The 19,438-nt window shown below is 43.5% G+C and overlaps 1 protein-coding gene across 2 annotated transcripts in view; it reads left to right on the top strand.

The window, feature by feature from the left end:
* Window positions 1-19,438, top strand: part of ASCC1 (activating signal cointegrator 1 complex subunit 1) — a 725,998-nt gene that overhangs the window by 64,615 nt on the left and 641,945 nt on the right. For both annotated transcript variants that reach the window (XM_069240384.1, XM_069240385.1), the window contains exon 2: window positions 16,968-17,061. The gene's annotated coding sequence lies outside the window, so the exon portion shown is untranslated. The remainder of the gene's footprint in view (window positions 1-16,967; window positions 17,062-19,438) is intronic.

The following is a 19,438-nucleotide window of genomic DNA, read 5'->3' as shown; positions in this document are numbered from 1 at the left end:
GTCAGCAGTGGTAAAGTGCTCAGATTCCTAAGACCAACAAAAAGAATCAGCACAAATATGAGGCAAGCAGGCAAAATGTTTGGCGGAAGACCACCCTAAGGCTGACAGGTCTCACAGTGTACGTACAAAAACAGGCAATGCTTTGGGCAAAGATACTCCCCATTGATGTGCCATGTTGTTGCAAATAGATAGCGCCCTCAAATTTTAAGTCGTTCTTGGTTTGTACTAGTCTGGCTAGATTAATTATCCAGTGGATAGGTGCTTTTAAAAGGCCATGGTTTCTCTTGTAGAAATGTTTCAATGACCCAGTGGCTCTCTTCTCAAGGAATGCACGTAAATAGAGCCTCGACATCTAAATGAATCAATATTTCTGTGTTGGTGTCAAAATCAGAAATTATATTCAGCATATGTTTTGTGTCCTTTATGTAGGACCACATTTTCGTGACCAATGGTCGAAAGAACGCATCAGCAAATTGCGATTATAGTTCAAACACTGACCCATTGCCTGAAACTAAATAGCGACCTGGTTGAGGGGTTCTAAGTTAATTAATTTTGGGTAGTGCATACAAATACGACCACCTATTTGCATTATTTATGATGATCATACGTTCGATTAGTCTGTGTTCTTTGCCTAAGTAGCTCATGTAGGTCCTCATTATGAATTGCCTGTAAAAAATACCTGTTATTTCCATCCCTTTACCAATTTACCATAACCAGGGGTCCTTGTAATTTCGGAGTAGGGTGGGAGATAACATGGATTATGAGTTTTAGAGAATGACGTGGAAGTGCCAATCTCATCATGCTTTACCCCTGTATTCCACCCGGAAATATTTGCCTGTGACTAGCAGTACTCCCGCTAAACACTTAGGGCCAGATGTAGCATTTTCCGATTTTGCGAATCGGAAATTCCGATTCGCAAAATCAGATGCAGAACGGTGTCTCAGACACCGTCTACAAGTTGCTATGGGGTCGCAAAGACCCACCTCATTCATATTAATGAGGTGGATCGCATTTTGCGACCCCATAGCGAGTCCCTGCACTCACAGGGATGGTGGCCTGCTGAAGACAGCAGACCTCCATGTCTGTGACTGCTTTTTAAATAAAGCAGTTTTTTATTTTTATTTTGCATCCCGTTTTCCTTAAAGGAAAACGAGTTGCAAAATAAAAAAAAATAACAAAACCATTTGGTTTCGGTTTTTCAGAGTAGGCAATGAGCATCGCAATCGGCATTTTGCATGGCGCAAACTGCGATTTTCGCAGTTTGCACCATGCAAAATGCTTGCTACATCTGGCCCTAAATTCTGATGGATACGCAATGGTTACCAGGCCCATCAGAATTAATGGGCCACTTTTAATGAGGGGCATAATCAGCTTTGTTCTAGCTTCTTTAAGGAGACGCCATTTCACCTTGCCCAAATGGTAACCCAACCTAAAGAACTTGTATTGGTGTGCTATTACCAGCATTACGTTTTTGCAAATGTTGTTTGAACATGAATGTGTTCTTTCTGCACGTATCTACTCAGAAGGCATGTCTTGAACATGTTTAAATTGTTTTTTAGTGAAATGTCGAAGGCTTTTATACCATTTGTTAATGTAGATGTGGGCCAAGTAGATTGTATGTGGCTGTCATGTTTGGTGAACGTTGATGCAAACCGTTTTGATAAATTGGTGCTCTAACGTGAATATTGTTGAAAAACTGATTCATAATAATCTTTGAAAATATGAAATCCATGGTTCACCAAACGTAGTGTGTGTTACCACATATGCATCCCAACAAGTTATTAGAAATCTGTTAAAGTTTTATTCAAAGTTTTGAAACGTTTATACAAAAAAATAGTTTGAATTCCTCGAGGAAAATGTTACTTACCCCCAGCTATAGTGTCATTATTGGTACCACAGTGACATCTATATCAGTATGTGTCTGTGTGTACACATGAAGAATAAATAATTGATAACTTTGTATAGTTTTTGAGAGGAGTGTTAGAAGTTTCGACGATTAGAGCTTTGCATATTTCTTTAATTTCCTAGCATTGTGAACTGCTACGCTGGCAAAACGTTCCTAAAAAGAGAAAGAAATAGACTGTAAAGCAGCAGAACATTCCCCGTACCACATAGGTCTGTGAGCACAAAGTGTCTTACTGTCTCCGACGAGCCATGTACACTCACTGCTGCTACCTCAAGTCATAGGACATTATGTAGCAGGAAAGGGGAAGTATGCGGGTTGTCAGGGGACAGCTTTTGAATCCCTGCTGGCATTCTTGACTAGTAGTCTTGATTAAAACAGGGAACATAGTTTCCGACAGCTGGATGCCTGCACGATTTAGGACTGAGAGGAACAGGAAGGGGTCATTATGTACCAATGCGATAGAAGTTCATAATTCGCAAAGCCCTAAATGCCCACATGGGGTTCTCTTGACTTGAAATCAACCATGTGATCGAGAAGTTTGCAGATGTCATGAGAGCTTTTATAGTTGATGCTTTTGAACAAGAGAAGTGTGTATTAAAAATAACACACATAACACATTCCGGTATTTTCTTAAATGTAGTGGTAATGTATTTATCTAATTGTGTAAAATAAATGATTCATTCTTACGACATCATTAACAAGAGTGGTGGGACTACAGTGGTAATTAGATTGTAATTATGAACCTAAACATATAAATATTAATGTACACCATTTATTTAGCTATGATATCATGTTTTTTTTTATGTAGAACTTTTATTTTCAATGTTTCCATAAACCATACAGCAATATTGAGAAGCAAAGAATAGACATACAGGTAATCATTAGTGGTTCAAATAGTCAGATAATAAACTATGCAACGTACCCGAGAGAGAATCCGTCCCCGATCAGTCCCCCTCCTCCCAGTGTGTAACTGTGAAAGCTTAACTGAGACAGCTACCGTGTTGCAATGGATCCCCTAGGGCCTCTACCACCACCACTACTATTCCTGCCCCGCTTCTTCTCTGTCTTCACCCTCACTATCTGTGGAGGTCATTACCAGCTATGAGTCTAGAAAGACGTCACATATTGTTTTCCAGGTAGCTATGTTCTCAAGTGCTTTATCACTATGATATCACGTCACCCAGAATGCCTACATCATGCACTTCTGAGTGAACCAAGTAAAGAAGTGGTTGTGCTTGAGAGTTCGCACATCCCAAGAGTGCAAAAAAAGTATTGTGTATAAGTATAGTCCGTCACGCGGCACGAAGTCCAGTTGGTGCATACTTTTAACGTGCTCACTTGGCACTGCACATTCTCACGTTTGGCATATCATAGCCTGGCTTCCTTAGAACTCGTGTCTTCATACCAATGACATCTCAACATAAAACAGTTATTCAGCATGAACTTGGTTTATATACGGATGCCATATGATTTAACATGTCTTGAAGATGAAACACGTGTCGGCTGTTGTCATTGGAATTACCTTTTGTGAGAAGAATAAATCCCTACTAAGAATAAGACGTGTCCAGAACATTCATTGGTTTGCCTCATGCACTTGTAACTTTGTGGACTATTTAGGTGTGCCTTTGTCTTTTGAAAAATTCATGCATTCCGGAACACCCTATGGCTGAAATAACTCTTTCTTTGGTAATCTCTAATCATTGCTGTGTCTAGCCATCACAGTTACCCCACCTTCTGTAACCACTGAGCACCTCCTGTAGTTGCCCCTCGACATGGAGCATGGTCTACAGGTGCACCTAGTACTTTTACATTCAGTAGAACTGGGCTATGGGCACAGGACATGACCAATGTGCCTATCCATTAGATTCAACAAATTTGAAGATAGGTAACTGGCATTTCTAAGACACGTAAAAATTGCCAGTGTCTAAAACAATTGATTACCAAACCAGTTGTTTGTTTTGCCTCACTGACCTTCATTGCCAAACCATATTTCTTCATGGCCCTCCAGTTCCAGAATCCTGGAGCCAGGCCTGGCTTTGTCACTGTTTGGTAATATTGTTTTTGTCCTTCATTCTCCCTTTTCTGCCTTTCCCTCACTTGCTAAGGGTCAAAGTTGGATGATGAAAAGCATGTCCTGGTCCCTAAAAGTGCTAGTGCCTCCTACATGCAGTGCAACCACCTGCACAAATCAAGCACTTGTCTCTCCAGGGTGCATCATGGTGGGGTCGCAGATCATTTGATTCTAAACCTTATCAGCTGTCTCAGTGTGTCTGCATGTTGAAGTGGTAGACATTGGGTTGTACAGTGCACAACTACTTTTCTAACTGTGCAGTGTTTTGTAAGCAGCAGTTTGGGGTGTATGGAACTGACTATTTTACTAAGAGTGTTTAAACCGACTGTAATGTTAGGCTGCTGGTTAGTAATCTGTGTAATCTTAAAATCAAGGTTATAATGTGTTTATCTTAACCCGGCCCTCACTTCTGAAAAGCTTGTGAATTTTTAAAAAGCTTTAGGACTGTGGTTCTTAACCTTATGACTTCTGTGGACCCCCACTTTATTATTACTGGAACCCCCACTGAATCATTATTGTAATCCAGGGACCCCCCACTGAGTCATTACTCGAAACTGGGGAACCTGGTCTAAACACTGATGATTTGCAAAAAATTACAGAAACAAGTATTCATCAAACACATACACAAATAATAACACATTTATTTAATTTACAAACAAATATTAGTAATAAAGAAATAATAGGAATGTTGGAGCTTTTCTAAATTCAATTGAAGCCACACATTGGCCATACTATATTCTTTTGGATGAACCTGCAGTGCTCCCGTGAATCAATCTGAGGATACTAGTTTAATTTTAGTCTCCAATTTCAAATTCCTTGACATTTGCAATATGTTTTCAAATTTTCAATTGTACATTTAGCTACTTTATTTATACACACTTTATTAATCTGTTAATATTATTTAATTTTCTAAGCAGTTACGGACCCCCTGAGGTCGCTTTGCGTACCCCACGGGGGTACCTGGACCACAGGTTGGGAACCTCAGCTTTAGGCATTTGTATCATGCAGTGGTTGTCAGCTACTAAGCCACTTAGCTTATTGCATTCTTGTGGACATACTTAGAATCTGCGATTGTGAGTTTATCATGTTGAGGTTCCCAATCAAGGGCCAGAGGGAAGAGGGAAAGGGGACAGCACGGTAGATTCAATGACTCAGAATCATGAACACTGGTAGATCCAGTGAGTCAGATAATTGGACAGTGACACTGATGTAATGAAAACACAGACTTTAAAAAACGATGAAAACAAAGAGACAGAAAGCAACAGAAACAATTACAGGGGGTGATATGGATTGGAAGATGCAGGCTCCAGGAGGTAGGCAGAGGGAAATATGGGATACTCAGATAAGCAGCAACAGTCAGTGGGAGTTGTGAAGTCACTGGAATCTTAAGACTGAAACATTGGCGCAGTTAGGAATATTGAAACACTGTTTTGTGACAGTGAGACACAGACACTGAAACTGGGGGACATCATCACTATGGTAGGGTGATAGAACCCAGTGGAGTAAGAAATAGATTTTGAAGCTATTCAATAAATGGATAAGTATGAAGTAAAATAATTAAAATTAAGCGGGATTTCACATTAAAACATAGACCAAATAGTTTTCATGAAAACAGCGCCAAAGTTTGGTACCTAAACTTTTTTATTCTCCCATGGAAGCTCTACCCTTCAAAACTGCTGTATTCTATTAGGAGACCACCATACTAATCAAAGGGGTATTAACCATCATTAATTGACCCAAAGCTGGTCCGCAGGAATGAGGGCCCTATGTCAGTAAAATTGATAATAAGGATTTCTTCCTTGGTGCTTAAAAAAACTGCAAAAAGAAAGTACATACAGATTTTGGAGAGAGTTTGCATCTCATAAACCTGTCCTTGGGAACACACAGTGCTTGAGCAAAAGTACTAACTCTGCACAGTTTTAAAAATAAAATCTTTTACGAGGATTAAATACTCCTCCTAACTATGACTCTAACCCAGTCTTGTTTTGGAAAATTGACGCTCATGGAAGGCTTAACTCTAACTCTAACTTGGCAGCTTGGTTGAAGAAGGCAAAAACATTTCCCTTCTATTAAGTAATTTATTTGTTGGGGTGCAAAAGTAATTCACTACAGCCTAGCTTCTTACCTCCATCCTTGATGTAATATAGCTGTAGTATGGTACTAGTAAGGACTGTATGAAGTAGATCAAATGAGGTTAATCTAGTGAAGACTTTTAACAGGTTAGACCATAGTGCTGCTACTCATAATTAAAGAGGTGCACACTTAATCCTTCCAAATACTTAACTGCAAATTCTTGATGTACAGAAAAGTTAGAGGGCAACTGCGGCTATCCCATTACTTAGGACTGAAATTTATTTTCTTATTTGTTTCTGCAAAGTACATCCTCCCAAATAATCTTGTAGTGCAGCCCCACAAACTGCAGTTGCAACACTCTTTGCTTCATAAATTCTCATTATTAAGCAAGTATCCTTATCACCCTAAGTTTAGCAAACCTCAGTGTACCATCTTTGTTAGCTCCCAAATTGGCTGATTTATTAAAAATCAAGACACATACCTATGGGCGCCGAGAGCCATTAACCAAAATACAGGGAGACAAATATTTGGACAGTAACACCGATGTAGTGAAAGCACAGACTTTCAAAAAAGAAGATGGGGAAAGGAAGCAACAGGGACAGGGAAAGGAACATGGTGACAGGGATAGGCAAAAGTGCAAATGTGGACTGGTAGACAAAGGTTTTGTAAGGGAGACAGAGGGAGGCATCTATGGTCACATGATGAAAGTTGGCCACTGGGATAGAGGAGGTGACAGTGAGCCATTGTGAAGGAACATTGGGGCAGTGTGTAGAACTGTGACAGGGAGACACAGCCACTGGAACTGAACATCAGCACTCAGATTGGGTGATAGAACATAGTGCAGTGAGAGAGGGACAACAATCAACAGAAACACAGGCACAGGACTTGAAGAAACTGGGACTGGGAGAAACAGGGACTGGGATTAAAAGGGATCAGGACTTGGAGAAATGCACACTGCGAATAAGCGACACAGATACAGGGAGAGACTGTTGAGCTCAAACTGGTTCAGACTCCCACAGGTGTCAAGTAATGCCCCCAGCTACGAGTAAAGTCTTGAAGGGTAAACTGCCTTCTAAGACCTACCACTCCCCATATGTTAGAGCGTCAACAAACATGCAGTGACCCTTGGTGGTACGTTTTTATGTTGATTTCGGGTGGCTGGCAATGACCCAAGATTTTGGAGAAAGGTTTTGAGTTGTGGATTCTTCAAACGATTTCACTTGTCATGGCCCCGCAACTAAGCATATCTGTATTAGTCTCTGTTTGTTAAAAGAGCATAGAAGGACTTGAAACTAACCATTCCAGTTTAGGTGCAAGGACATTAATAGGATCCTGGTCGAAATGGATTTTTTAAAAGATATTCTGTCATGTTGGTAATGAAGGACACACTCTAATAGCGCTGCCAAGCCTTTTCTGTTTTTTTAGTCAGTGTTTGTGAGAAAGTACCTCTTTTTGCATAGTCACAACTATTTTTGTGAACTAGTGCTCCTGTTTTTTTTACTCTGTGCACTAGGTCTCTGCTAACCAGGTCACAAACATGCACTCTGACCCCTAAAATGTGTTGAAACTGGCTAAAACCTTAATTGACATTAAGGCCATTGTATGAGGTGCCTAAAACACACCCATGGCAAGGAAAGTTAAATGCCACCTACGGACTACAGCATTATTGTGACAAGACCAACATGACTTAGGCCTACTACTGTAGCCTGGCTGCTGAAGATTTAAAACTGCAACAACCTGTCAAGCCTTTTTGACAGGAGATAACCTTTCTTTTAAATATTCATAACATCACTATGTATTCCATATAGCCCACAAGGCAAGGTGCATAGTATTTAAAAGTAAGACATGTAGAAATGTATTTAAAGTTAACATGTCCTTATAATGACTAGCCCCCAGAAGCTGTTTTCACTGTACAAAGGCTGGCTGGTATATAGATAAACACTGTGAAGCAATATTTGTTGTGCCATTAATTGTGTTTGACCAATGACTTTGTGTTTCACCACTACGCATATTAGTTGTTCAATGTTCATCAGTAGCACATTACATTCTGTATTCAGTTTAGCTGCCTATTGGCTTTAACGTGGCATTAGACATTACATTTGGTATTTAGGTTAGCTGCCTATTGGGTTTAACGTGGCATTAGACATTACATTTGGTATTTAGGTTAGCTGCCTATTGGCTTTAACGCTGCATTAGACATTACATTTTGTATTCAGTTTAGCTGCCTATTGGCTTTATCGTAGAGTTAGACATTGCAGTTGAGACTTTGCAGATGAGCTGTGTTTTTCCACATGGTAGACCAAGCTGTGTTTTTCAAATTGAATTCACACGAACCCTAACGTGATAAGAGAGTGTATATTTTGTGTTTTCCTTGCTACTCACCCTTGGGAAGAGGAGAGTTTTAGGAGATCTGGCCAATCTCCAATGGCTTGTTTATTTCCCAACTCTGAGAGGAAGGGGCCTGTAGGCAGGCTTTTTACGGTGTCCCTGGCCAGCAGCAAGGGGACATTTTCCAGGACTTCAGTCAGGAGCGGACGTCAGCTGCCTGACCTCCCGTTTGGGTGGAAAATCTCTTTCTCGCAGTTGAACAGGAGTCATCAACTTGCTGGCATGAGAAAGATGACAAGCAGTGATAGGCCCTACGGTGATGACATTTTGACTTTTATTCTTTGCTTTGAAGTTATGCTATTATATAATCACACGTATTTGCTGTGTACATTGCAAATGAGAAGTACTCTGATATCTTTTGCTTTCATTGCTGCGACTACTTTTAAACATGTGCTTCCAACCTACTAATCTCGTCTTTTAGGAAGTAAATATAATAAATGTCTTCTTTAAACTAAGAAGTGCATTCCAGCGAAGTTTTGTCAGCTCGGTCATAAGATAAGGAAAGCAAAACAATATTAAATAATAATTCTGCTATATTGGGCTTTGGAGCAGCTAGGAAAATAATTCATTAACTGTTTTTTATATTTATTAGAAGCCCAACTCAGTGGTGAAATCGAATTTGTTATATTTATATATATATATATATATATATATATATATATATATATATATATATATATATATATATATATATATATATATATATATATATAAAGGAAAAGTGACATTTAGAAAGCTACCCTTTCCTTTCCTGGAGGCTAATTTGCATTGGCCTCCAACTGTTACCCAGCTGGTGAATAGCCCTGATGAGGTATGAAAACTGCTCCCAGAGCAGAGACAAAGGCCTTGGTGTTGGGAGGTGTTTTGTTCCTCTAGCAGGAAGTCAAGTTGGGCAGTGCCCAAGAACCTCATTTACTTCAAAGAGGCCTCTTCTGTCACAAGCAGATGTCAACTGCACAGGCCCCATCTTGTGTCCTTACATCCAGACAGGCACCAAGGCAAGTGGGGGGAATGCTGCCTCCAGAACTGGTTTGAAATGACCAAGGCGGAGGGGGCTGCCTATTATATTGACCACACATCTGTGTGGCCACAAAGGCTCTGCACAAGGGCAGAAGGGTTTCTCCATCTTGGATTTTGTGAGTGAGGGGCAGTGTGTGATTGTTTGCAGTAAAGCACACAGGAACCACTGCAAAAGTGAGTAGGATTACCACTGGCAGGGGTGTGGAATTCATATTGTGTGACATCCACGACATACTGTTTGGGGTCAAGGGCAACACGTTTTTCATATTTATTTTGTTCTTAGTACAAGTAGACCCAACCCCCTGCAGCACAAACCCCTTCTCTGCCATTTTAGAGTACCACATTATGGATCAGGGAAGGACATTGTTTACAGTAAAGGTAAAATTTGTGACTGCATGTTAATGCTGTTCAAACTTGTATTTATGGTTCATTAATGCAAAGCCTTTATTATTAGGGTGAGTAGACTAAGGAAATGCTGTAAGCTCGGACTGCACTACTGATAGTTCCTATATAAAAATGCATATAGACATTTGCAAAGTTTAACAATATGAGGCTTTGTATAATTTTCCCATAATGCTCTTTAATTACTTGTAGATATTTGTAGAAGCTTGAAAGCAATATTGAGGATTCTTTGCTTTCAAAATCAAAATGTTCATTCAAAAAATGCAAGTAGGAAAGAGAAGTTTTGCTAAACTACTGTGAAATTTTAGGTGCCATTTCTTTGAAGTATTATTTAGTAAAATGTGTTGATCCATGCTAGTATTTCCAAAAAATATATCCATAATGGTGTAGTGATATTTGTGTTTTGACCACTGACTCTGTGTCGCACCACTTTGCACTTGGCTTAGCTGTCCACCTCACATTAACAGTCACAAGTTACAGACTACATTTTGTATTCAGCTAAGCCTTAGCTTCACGGATACGTTAAGTGTGAGTATTTTTCCGTCCAAAACATGTTATGCAACGTGTTTTCTATTCTATGTGTCTGCGTGTTCTTTTCTCACCAAAGGGCTAGGACATAACGTAAAGGAGTCAGTCAGTCAGCAAGATAAGGATGTATTAGAATAATGTTTATGATAAAGCAGGGAACGGTTTAGTCATGGGAGAGACACCTTGAGAAACTGGCCAGTTCCAACCGGTTTCTTTCATAACTGACCTAAAAGTAGCCAGCATTTTTAATACTTCTTGCAGAGCGGGAGGGGTTTTCTAGAAATCGCCTTCCTTGCTTGTTTACGGTATACAAGAGACCCAGGTCGACAGTGGGAGATTCAGAGATACATTTCCTGTGAGGGTAGATTTCCGTCTTTCTCATTGTAGTCGCACCAGGGTCAACGACGTGCTGGCAGGAGAAAGATGAAGCACCAGGTAGGCCCTATGGTGATTAATTTTTACTAATTATTTTCTTTGCATTGTGTATGAATACATATATCAATATAGGTGTTTGTATCTTTGCATGTATAAATGTGTTGTTTATTGATTGAAGATTCTTTGTACATGTTCTCACTTTATTGTTGCACATTTTAAAAGTGCACTTTCAATCATACTGACCTTCTTTCATGAGCCTTGCAAAGTGAAATAATAATTGTCTTTAGACGGAGAAGTGCATTCCAGAGATTCTTTTTGACTTCTCTCAGTGTTTGTATTCTGGCTCGATCAGCAGTAAAGCAAAACAAATGGAAAAATCAGTGTAACCAGTTTCAACAGTATTAGGGGAACATGAAAATAAACAAGCATTGGCAAAGCCAGTAGGTTCAACCTCGGTCATCAGCCTTTTAGTTTTGTCAGTGCGTGTCTTACTTTTACTTTTGTAAAACCTTATTGTTTTGGTAGCTGCTGGGCCCTCACTATTTCAACAAACACTAGAAAAAAGCAAAAATACTTGGTCTCAAAAAGCACGTATTGCCACAGTAGTTCCTGCCATTGAACAAAGCTACTTTGTACACCAATATGCTCCTTGTGAAACAGCACAATGCTGTCACTCATAGTGAAGCCAGTCAATAGACAGAGAGAGACAGAATTTTAATAAAAACAAAAGGTCTTGGTTAATGCCAGGCCTAATGAGGGTCCCAATTCTTAAAGGAAGTCACAAAAGTGGACCCAGGGTATATATCTGTGCAGAGTGCGGATTTACAGAAGTAGGCCAGGAAATGGAAATTTCTAGAAAATATTTGTGAACTGCATTTTAGCTCAAGCATATATGTATGTGTAGATTTACTCACACAAAAATCTGTTGAGCATGTACAAGTTCACTTTCCCTCTAACTTTTTCCCAAACTGTTAGGAATAAATTCCCAACCTTTCTCAGTATGGCAAAAGATTAGAGAACAGCTGACAAAAACCTGTAAAACATGCAAGTTAGTAGGTTTGCACAGACTGAAAAAGGGCATTCCAACTCTCAAACTATTACTTACTGCTACCTACAGCCTCAGTATGTAGATTTGTGGAAAGGTAGCAAAATAAGGAAATTGCCAGTATTCAAACCCTACAATAGTATATGCCCTGACATAATCAGAGAGGCTCTCATCATAGCCCTTATATATTGAGATAACTACCATAATTTGTCACGACACTACATGGAACCAAAGGGACAAGTGGATTTTGTTACAGGACAAATAGATTTATGAAGCAACCTGTCCCATGGACAAGTAGAGATTTTAATAAATTCCACATCCCTGCCATGAATACCTTTCCCTACTGATTGGGGAAGGGTGAAGAGGCACTCCTACCCATAAGCTAGTGCCAGGCATAGATATGGCATAACTGGCACCCTACTCAGAACACAACTTGAACTATGGAAGAAACTAATAAGGATTGCACCTGCTGTTTGAAACCTGTTGAAGGACCTACTTCAAAAACCGCATCAATGCCAACGCTCACAACAGTAAAGAGCTCTTCGGCATCGTCAATGAGCTCTCCACCCCCAGGACCTGCTCCAACGAACCCCTGCCATCACAGGAGTTCTGCAACTCACTGGCAATCCACTTCCGTCAAAAGATAGAAGAAATCCACAATAGCTTCAAACCACAGACCCTCCAGCTGACTACAAACACCCAATAACCCAACGCTCCAAGCAACACCCACCTCATCCACACCTGGACCCCCGTCAACATAGAGGACACCGCCACCACCATGGCCTCCATCCACTCCGGATCACCATCGGACCCCTGCCCACACCATATCTTCGATAAGGAAAACATCATCATCGCCCCCCCCACCTCTGCAAAACCATCAACAGCTTCTTCGAGTCAGCCACCTTCCCAGAAAGACGGAAGCACGCAGAAATCAACGCCCTGCTAAAGAAACCAAAGGCAGACCCAGACAACCCTAAGAACTACCAGCCGATCTCCCTCCTCCCCTTCCCAGCCAAGGTAATCAAAAAAATTGTAAACAGCCAACTATCCCGGTTCCTGGAAGACAGCAAGGTACTCGACACCTCCCAATCCGGATTCCGCAGAAACCACAGCACTGAGACTGCACTCATTGCTGCCGCAGACGACATTAGGACCATGCTCGACGAAGGAGAAACAGCAGCACTCATCCTCCTGGACCTCTCCGCAGCTTTCGACACGGTATGTCATCACACTCTCTACGCACGCCTACACAACGCTGGAATCCGCGACAAGGCACTCAACTGGATCTCGTCATTTCTCTCAGGCAGAACCCAGAGAGTCCACCTCCCACCGTTCCTGTCAGAAGCTTCCAGAATCATATGTGGCGTTCCCCAAGGATCTTCGTTCAGCCCCACGCTCTTCAACGTTTACATGGCCCCCCTCTCCAACATCACACAAACCCACCACATCAACATAGTTTCCTACGCAGACGACACTCAGCTCATCCTCTCCCTCACGAAAGTCCCTACAACTGCAAAGAACAACCTCCACAATGGACTTCACGCCATCGCCAGCTGGATGGATGGAATCAAGCCACCTCAAGTTAAACACAGACAAGACAGAAATCCTCATCTTTGGCACCAACCCCTCAACTTGTAATGACTCCTGGTGGCCCACCTCCCTAGGAACAGCGCCCTCACCCACCACCCACGCACGCAACCTAGGCTTCATCTTGGACTCCACACTCCGCATGACTCAGCAGGTCAATACCATCTCCTCTTCCTGCTACAACACTCTCTGCATGCTCCGCAAAATCTTCAAGTGGATTCCCGTCGAAACAAGGAAAACTGTCACCCACTCCCTGGTCAGCAGCCAATTGGGCTACGGAAACGCCCTATATGCAGGAATAACAACCAAACTCCTAAAAAAAACTGCAAAGAATCCAGAACGCATCCGCCCACCTCATTCTGGAAATCCCACGCCGTGACCACATTTCCCCCACCTAAGAGACCTTCACTGGCTACCAGTGTCAAAGACGATCAACTTCAATCTCCTCATCCACGCACACAAGGCCCTCCACTACACAGGCCCAGCCTACCTCAACGACAGACTCACCTTCCACACCCCCACCCGCAATCTTCGCCCCGGCAGCCTCGCCCTCGCGTCCATCTGCCGCACCACCGCCGGAGGAAGATCCTTCTCTCACCTAGCCGCCAAGACCTGGAACTCCGTACCGCTCCACCTTCGCCAGACCCAGGACCTCTTGACATTCAGGAAACGCCTCAAGACATGGCTCTACGACCAGTAGCTCCCCCCGCGCCTTGAGACCCTAATGTGTGATTAGTGCGCTCTATAAATCCTTGATTGATTGATTGATTGATTGTTAGGAGATCAGAAGGGCTGGATATGTTCCCTCTTGCACCCAGAACAAAGAACTGGACTTCAAGGGTCAGTTGATATACCTCTTTTGTAGGATACCAGGCCAAAACAAGCTTATCCCGATGTGCCCAGGTGACCTATACCAACTGGACCAGAACTGGACCCTACTGGTGGCCTGTGCTGGAGGGAGTCTTGGCCTCCAAATGCTACCCCTGAAGTCCTAGGCTGTATCTTCCTGGACTTCTCATAATACCCCTGAAAACCTAGGACTAGGATGTTTTTTAGACTTAAAGACCTCTGGAGGACCTGGACAAATAGACCAAGCCCATCTGCACAAGGTGCGTCATTGCTGTTGGGCTGAAGAAACAGATTTCCCCCTGTTGGAGCTTCTCTGTAGCAGCAAATCCAATTTAGCAGGAATGGAGCCCTCGTTAGCTACAGACCACAGCCTTGCAACAGTGTATGATTCTAAGCTCTGAAAAATCTTGCCTCGGGTGAAGGTGCCAGAGGATTTCTCTGTTGCGAAATTCAAATTTTCTCGCTGTGAGCCTTTCATGCCAAAATCTATGGCTTCACCTTTAACTTGTCCAAAGCCTATCTGACAAAGTGGAGCCCTTTTAGGATACAGCCTGATGCTTGTCCCGCAAAAGGATTTTGATTTCCAGAAGAAAGACTAAGGTGGTCATTATGACCCTGGCGGTATTACTACCGCAGGGCCAAAACGACGGGAGCACCGCCAACAGGCTCGCGGTGCCTCCTGGCGTATTATGACCGCAGTGGTTGCGCCGCGGTCGCACCGCCGGGGCCGGCGGTTTACCGCCACAATGGCCCCGGCGGATGTAATCCGCCAGGGCAGCGCTGCTTGCAGCACTGCCCAGGGGATTACGACTCCCCGACCGCCAGCCTTTTTCTGAACCGCCAGGAAAAGGCTGGTGGTACGGGGAGTTGTGGGGCCCCTGGGGGCCACTGCACTGCCCATGCCAATGGCATGGGCAGTGCAGGGGCCCCCTGACAGGGCCCCATGCGGCATTTCACTATCTGCTGTGCAGACAGTGAAAAGTGCGACGGGTGCAACTGCACCCGTCGCACGGCCGCAACACCGCCGGTTCCATTTGGAGCCGGCTCCTATGTTGCGGCCGTGATCCCCGCCGGCCCAGCGGGGATCTCCAAACGGCTGCGGCGGGGGTGTGGCCGCATTGGCGGCCGCATGGCGGTCAGATCTTGGCGGGCGGCTCATGCCGCCTGCCAAGGTCATAATGACCCCCTATGTCCCAAAGTTCATTCCAAATAATTATTTTTCTCAAATTGGTGTTTAGCAGTGCCCTTCAGATATTAGAATCCCTAAATGTACTTGCAGCAAAAATTTATTTTTGATTTCCAGTTGGCATTAAGTCTTTGGGTCATTTTTGATTTTCTCTTTTTTTCAGAGTTATTTTTGATTCTGAGTTTTGCACCTTAAGTCTAAGGAAACATGGGGTTGGATCTGGCTACTTTGGCTACCCTCACAGTAGTGATTACGAAGGCCCTTTTCAATGAAAGAAGGGGAATCTGAAGATGGGCGTGGGCGCCAGGAAGGCAGACTGCGAAAAGGCCCTCAGGGACTAGAAAGAGGTCTGCCAACCACCGATCCCCTTTGAGGATGAACAGATTGAGGTCACCCCTGGAGGAAGAAGTGACAGGAGACCGCCAGTCCCAAAATTGATTTTCTGGTGACACTCCAGGGCTCAGAGTGATGGGAGCTGTGCCAGCGTAAGCATTCCTGAGCTGGTAATCCAACAAATGGAGGTCAGTGATACACAGCAAAAGAGCTGTAGGCCAAACTGGCAGCTATAGGACTGGAGGTTGGCCCTGGAAGAAAAGACACTGGCCTTAGAAGAGAAGGCCAGTCTAGGACTCCTGCTGTACGATCGAAATAGTGGCAACAATGGTGAGGTGTCTACAGAGGGGCCAAACACACCTCCCTTGCCCAAGGGTGTCGTGACTAGCTTTGTAGCTGGGGAGGTTCACCTTCCATGAAAGAGCATTGAGAATGTGCAGGTTAGGCCAACATCAATGGGGTAGTTGGTACCTACACTGGAGAGGGACACATTCCTGCCTCCTAGAAGAGGTGATGGCGGACTCCTACACTCATAAAGGATGCAGTTAGGCACAATTAGAAAACAAGTACTCAGATTGGCTAACCTGCGATTCGTTGGTGCAGCAGGAGCGTTGCAGGCTGCTAGACCTCTAATGCCTGCCATGCCTTCCAGAGTGAGAGGAATAGCGCTCAACCCGAGATGATGCAGAGGGGAAGTGGGAGATGGAAAGAGAAAGAAGGTAGACAGGTCCTATTTCAACCAGAGTGTTCCTGCACGCTGTATCTCGTGAGCGTTCTGTCATGTCTGTTCCAGTTCTTTTGGATTATTTCACCTTGCTAAGGCTTGTTAGTGAATTCTGTAAAACACAATTAGCTACGGTCTGACTCATACATACTCTCCTTCAAATTACATTATCACGCTAAGCATAATCTCTGTCTAAGAACACACATACCTTGCTGTGTTGTGTCTCAATAAATTGTTGTTAATAGCACCTCTTATTGTCCTGGGAAATAATGTCTCATGTTAAAACACCTTTCAGGGTTGTCCCAGGGTCCAATCCTTAATTTGGAACTGCAATCAAATTAAGTGACACCTAAATAGCTTTTGATTAAAAAAAAAAAAAAAATCTGCCCACAGGTTTGTTAGAGATAATTACTTAGCTATCTGCGCATTCTAGAATTCATTTGACTAGGCTGTGAATCGTCCTCTTCTAATGTCTTGCAGATTCAGGGGAAGCTGCGACGAAAGCTGAGGTGAAAGTCTTTGAGAACAGCCTGGAGCCCGCGCTGGTTGCATCAGAAAGACTCAGGAATTCCAGGTAAGCTTGATGGGACAGCAAACCGCTTACTTCTTCCTCGAGAATTGTGATTGCGAAGTAGGGTGCGGCTGACTGGGCATTCTTGTTAAAGGGTGCACCAGAAGCTAGAAGTTTCTGGAAAGTTTGTAGAGTATTCTAGAGATGTCAGGATGTGCTTTCGAAGTGAACCTAGAGAGACCTTTCTAGAAGTTTCTGGAAATTTCTTTATGATTCTTGAGATTCAGGATGTTCTATGCAAGTCCTTGCAAAAGTTTCTGGAGGTTTCTGTATGATTGTGAAGATTGCAGGATATGTTTTGCAAGTGTGCCAATGCACGTATTTACACTGTGGTATGCCATATAACTTATTTTCCCAGCTAACAAATAATTAAAGATTCCTAAAACAGATTATACACTCATTAAGGATACATTTTGCTAAGGTTTAAGCCGGCCACGTGGTGCAACTTCCATGCCTTCATACTTTGGTGGCCCAGGCCTCTGGGAAATGAGGGTGGTGCAACTTCAGGAGCTTCCCTTTAGAGATCTTCAATCTGGCTATAATAGATGCCCTAGTGCATAACTTTGGACTTATACCGGAGGATTGCTGGAAGTTGTTCCAGGACATACAGAAATATTTCCAACAATCCTGGTCTGGGTGAAAGGCAATACAATCACTACTTATGATGGTTATATAATCTTATCATGAAGAAGAACGTCTTGAGTAATTGCAATTCAGAATTATACCAGCAACTAGTAGATTCCAAGTTGTCTGACCCCAGGCAGCTTGGTGAGGCAGCTGATGTGTGGATGCCCACTAGAGTGTCTAAAAGGTCCCAGAAGTTGATCCCAAGAAAAGGGGTCCACCTCTCCCATCAGGGGACGGAGGGGAGAAACAAGGATAAAAAAAAAACCTCTCTCAGAGGGCCTAAAGGTCTAACCAGGAGGGGGAATCCTGTACCTTTCCTAAACCTAGGTGGAGTGAATAGAAGGAGAAGAAACTCTTTCACATTTCCAAGGTTGGGGTATGCATAGACTTTCACAAGCCCAGCCATAAAAAGGGAGACTGTCTCCTCAAACAAGCCCCCACCAGTGGGCAGTCCTAAGGGATTGCAAGTGTAGGTATTGGCGTGGAAGTTGGCCCAGGGGAAACCAGGGGCTGGAGTGAAGACACCTTATCTTCATGGGAGGCGTGGCTGTTGAAGCCTGGCCTCCATAACTCCCCCCACGGTGAAGTACAGGGGATGGCTAAATATCAACAAGGCCAGTGCAGAGGCTCTGTGGGATACAGAAGCCTGCCTGGCTACAGTGATGCAGTAGCTGGTGTCCCCAGGGCAAATCATTCCAGATGTTCTCCATAGGCTAGTCAAGGCTGTGAAATTTCATCCCATAGCACTGGTCCTCTTTGAGTTGTGAGGGGTTACTGCCCCCCAAGAAGGTAGCTGTGAGTCCTGCCATTCCAGTGGAATACCTATGGGGAAATGACCTAGAACCCTGTACTTAGGCATAGGTGAAAAGGAGGAGACATGCTGAAATGTTGGGTCAGCTTTCGTGGGTGGGTGTGTGTGTGACCACAAGTGGCCAGGCAATCCATTTGGGAAGTCAAGGGAGCATAAAGTCTGGAACAGTGGCCCAGATTCCTACAACCAAGAAGATGGACAAGTGGCGAGGGAAAACAACCTCAAATCTTCCCATGGCCCGGAACGAATCGGACTCCCTAGGGGCAGATCTAGAGCCTAAAGGAGAAGCGGGTTCTGTCCTGAGAGGCCTACCAGAGCTCTGAGTTGCATGGGTCAGAGGGACCATCCAGAGACAAATGCTGCCAAGCACAGAAAGAACCTTCTCTTGAAGACCAATGCAGTTGAAGAATAGGAGGATACCAGTGGAACCAAGAGGATCTACTGGGAAGGAGTCCTGCAGAGTGATCCAAAACCTAGGGCAAACAGAAGGCTTGTAGTCCCTCATTGTTACAGGGCACTCACTTGAACTTAGCCCATGATACCCCTTGGCTGGGTATCTGGGGCAGACCAAAAGCTGGAACATGCTGGTCAACTGCTTTTACTGGCCCCCTATGTATGGAAAGGTGAAGGAGTTCTGTTGCTCCTGCACCACATGTCAAGTCATTGGCAAGACAGGAGGTCAACCCGTGGTGAGGGTAGATATTGACATTGGGTGGCTCCTGGTCCCAAAGACAGCCTTAGTGAATTGCTTCCTCTTGGTGGTGGTGGAGAACCATGCCACTAGGAAGTCTGAGGCCATACCTATAAGGATGGTGACTGCACCCGTAGTGGCCAGGGCCCTGTTTGGTATCTTTAACATAGGAGAGATCCCAAAAGGTGGTTGTCCAAGGGGGACAAACTTCATGTCTCTGTACTTAATTTATGTAGGATGAGTGTGGGTTG

This window comes from Pleurodeles waltl, chromosome 6 (assembly GCF_031143425.1).
Source record: "Pleurodeles waltl isolate 20211129_DDA chromosome 6, aPleWal1.hap1.20221129, whole genome shotgun sequence".
In the NCBI taxonomy this organism is placed as follows: Eukaryota; Metazoa; Chordata; class Amphibia; order Caudata; family Salamandridae; genus Pleurodeles; species Pleurodeles waltl.
This window is presented reverse-complemented; position numbering and strand designations above follow the sequence as displayed.